Here is a 3,644-nt window from a genome sequence, read left to right as displayed (position 1 = left end):
GTTCTCTTCAGTTATTTATTTCCTTATTTCCTTTCCTCACTGGGCTATTTTTCCCTATTGGAGCCCCTGGGCTTATAGCATCTTGCTTTTCCAATTAGGGTTGTAGCTTGGATAGTAATAATAATAATAATAATATGGTTTGATTTTTGAGTGTCCTTCTCCTAGAAAAGCTGCTTACCATAACCAAAGAGTCTATTCTACCCTTGCCGAGAGGAAAGTGGCCACTGAACAAAAACAGTGCAGTAGTTAACCCCTTGAGCGAAGAAGAATTGTTTATGTAATCGCAGTGTTGTCAAGTGTATGAAGACAGAGGAGAATCTGTAAAGAATATGCCAGACTATTCGGTGTATGTGTAGGCAAAGGGAAAGTGAACCGTAACCAGAGACAAGGATCCAATGTAGTACTGTGTGGCCAGTCAAAGGACCCCATAACTCTCTGGTGGTAGTATTTCAACGGGCGGCTGGTGCCCTGGCCAACCTACTACCTATAACTGTGAATAATTACTATTTAGATATTTTTGTTTATGATTACTTTCGTTAACTGCATAACAAATACACATTTTACTGGAGATTTATCCATTTCACAGCATCATATAGCTCTTCTCCACTCAATAATTTACTGTATTAATATAATTAAATAATATTCGGACTCTTCTTATTCCACATGATTATAATCATATACGGGTTACTTTTTTAATGATTAACGTTTTTTTTCTCCACTTAATGAAATATCTATAGTCAATTCTTTTTAGTGAGGCAGATTTGCACGGACTCGCAGCAGTGCCCTTTTAGCTCGGAAAAGTTTCCTGATCGCTGATTGGTTACAATTATCTTCTTCAACCAATCAGCGATCAGGAAACTTTTCCGAGCTAAATGATTTATTGTTAATTTGTTCTCATCATTTATTTATTTCCTTGTTTCCTTTCCTCACTGGACTATTTTTCCCTGTTGGAGCCCTTGGGCGTATAGCATCTTGCTTTTCCAACTAGGGTTATAGCTTGGCTAGTAATGATAATAATAATAAACGGGTACCCCTGCGAGTAGGTGTAAATCTGCCTCGCTGAAAAGAATTGACTATAGTTGTAACATACGTTCCTTGGCCAGAAATCTTTCGTCATCTTAAAATTTAGCTTTTCTTCCAAGTTAGGAGTGGAAATGCAATTACTGTGAGGATGTGAATAGTTTTAAAATGCATTCTGAAGCTTCAAGGTAACTTTTTCTTTTAACGTGATCTTTGTTATTTCCGTCTGAAGTTAAAAACTAGTAACCCTGAAAAGAAATTGTTAACATATTTTATGCTATAACCAATTCTTTTAAGTGAGACAGATTTGCACCGACTCGCAAGGGTGCGCTTTTAGCTCGGAAAAGTTTCCTGATCGCTGATTAGTTGGACAAGTTAATTATAACCAATCAGATAGCAGGAAAGTTTTCAGAGCTAAAAGGGCACCCCTGCGAGTCAGTGCAAATGCGCCTCATTAAAAAAAAATTGAGTTTAGTAATGTTTGGATTTCGTCAGACTGTAATAAATGATGAAATATTAATTTGAGAATATGAAAAACAGATTTCCTTTTGAAATTTTTAGAATTTATGGGCAATATTTGATTACTTAAAAGCTGGATAAGCCAAGGGAGAATTGCTATAAAAAAATTAGGATATTAGCAGTTCAAGAGAGAGAGAGAGAGAGAGAGAGAGAGAGAGAGAGAGAGAGAGAGAGAGAGAGAGAGAGAGAGAGAGAGAGAGAGAGATTGTTTTTTCCGCACAATAAAGTAAGTAGCTTAGCAAAAGTATTGATACCTGTAGTTCAAATGAAAAGGATGGAAACTGTTGAGAGAGAGAGAGAGAGAGAGAGAGAGAGAGAGAGAGAGAGAGAGAGAGAGAGAGAGAGAGAGAGAGAGAGAGAGACCAATGTTAGTAATATTTATAAATTAAAACAAAAATCAATTAATTTCCTTGTATGAAAAGGATTAAAACAAACTCCTTGCACAGGACTGCAGTATTTTTCGATGTTCTGGTCGAGCTTTTAAAGGTATGTCTTGCACTTATTTATCAAATTTTTCTTACCCTCCTTTATATTTTTCTTTGATATATTTCTTTATGTATTTTTTGGGACCCAATATATATTCAAAATTTGATCATGTCACGTGATTTAAGATGGGTTATTAAGGAATTGTTAAAGTAACTGTAGTGAAGGGAAGTGTTGAAGAAATCGTTTTCAAAAGCTGTTTTCAGCTGCTTTGCTCTTACAGCTTTAGACTGTTTTCAGCTGCTTTGCTCTTATATCTTTAGGCTGTTTTCAGCTGCTTTCCTCTGACAGTTTTAGGCTGTTTTCAGATGCTTTCCTCTTACAGCTTTAGGCTGTTTTTAGCTGCTTTTCTCTTCAAGCTTTAGGCTGTTTTCAGCTGCTTTCCTCTTGAAAATTTAGGCTGTTTTCAACTGCTTTCCTCTTACAGCTTTAGACTGTTTTCAGCTGCTTTGGTCTTACAGCTTTAGGCTGTTTTCAGCTGCTTTCCTCTTACAGCTGTAGGCTGTTTTCAGCTGCTTTCCTCTTACAATTTTAGGCTGTTTTCAGCTGCTCTCCTCTTACATCTTTAGGCTGTTTTCAGCAGCTTTCCTCTTAAAGCTTTAGGCTGTTTTCAGCTGCTTTCCTCTTACAGCTTTAGGCTGCTTTCCTCTTACAGCTTTAGGCTGCTTTCCTCTTACAGCTTTCCTCTTACAGCTTTAGGCTGTTTTCAGCTGCTTTCCTCTTACAGCTTTAGGCTGTTTTCAGCTGCTTTCCTCTTACAATTTTAGGCGGTTTTCAGCTGCTTTACTCTCACATCTTTTTGCTGTTTTCAGCTGCTTTTCTCTTACAGCTTTAGGCTGTTTTCAGCTGCTTTCTTCTTACAGCTTTAGGCTGTTTTCAGCTGCTTTCCTCTTACAGCTTTAGGCTGTTTTCAGCTGCTTTCCTCTTACAGCTTTAGGCTGTTTTTAACTGCTTGTCTCTTACAGCTTTAGGCTGTTTTCAGCTACTTTGCTCTTAAACATTTAAGCTGTTTTCAGCTGGTTTGCTCTTAAAGATTAAGGCTGTGCTTTTCTCTTACAGCTTTTTCGGATGTTTTTCGCTGCTTTTTTTCTTACAGCTTTAGGCTGTTTTCAGCTGTTTTCTTCTTACAGCTTTAGGCTGTTTTCAGCTGCTTTTCTCTTACAGCTTTAGGCGGTTTCAGTTGCTTTTCTCTTACAGCTTAGGCTGTTTCAGCTGCTTTTCTTTTACAGTTTTAGGCTGTTTTCAGTTGCTTTTCTCTTACACCTTTATGCTGTTTTCAGTTGCTTCTCTCTAACAGCTTTAGTAGGCTGTTTCCAGTTGCTTTTCTCTTACAGCTTTAGGCTGTTTTCAACTGCTTTTCTCTTACAGCTTTAGGCTGTTTTCAGCTGCTTTGCTCTTACAGCTTTAGGCTGCTTTCAGCTGCTTTGCTCTTACAGCTTTAGGCTGTTTTCAGCTGCTTTGCTCTTACAGCTGTAGGCTGTTTTCAGTTGCTTTTCTCTTACAGCTTTAGGCGGTTTTCAGCTGCTTTTCTCTTACAGCTTTAGACTATTTTCAGTTGCTTTTCTCTTACAGCTTTGGGCAGTTTTCAGCTGCTTTTCTCTCACAGCTTTAGGCTGTTTTCA

General features: G+C 37.8%; 1 protein-coding gene across 1 annotated transcript in view; it reads left to right on the top strand.

Moving 5' to 3' along the window:
- Positions 1-3,644, top strand: part of LOC137633185 (uncharacterized) — a 119,266-nt gene that overhangs the window by 93,497 nt on the left and 22,125 nt on the right. The gene's annotated exons all lie outside the window — the stretch shown is intronic.

The sequence above is a fragment of the Palaemon carinicauda genome, chromosome 42 (assembly GCF_036898095.1).
Source record: "Palaemon carinicauda isolate YSFRI2023 chromosome 42, ASM3689809v2, whole genome shotgun sequence".
Lineage (NCBI taxonomy): Eukaryota > Metazoa > Arthropoda > Malacostraca > Decapoda > Palaemonidae > Palaemon > Palaemon carinicauda.
This window is presented reverse-complemented; position numbering and strand designations above follow the sequence as displayed.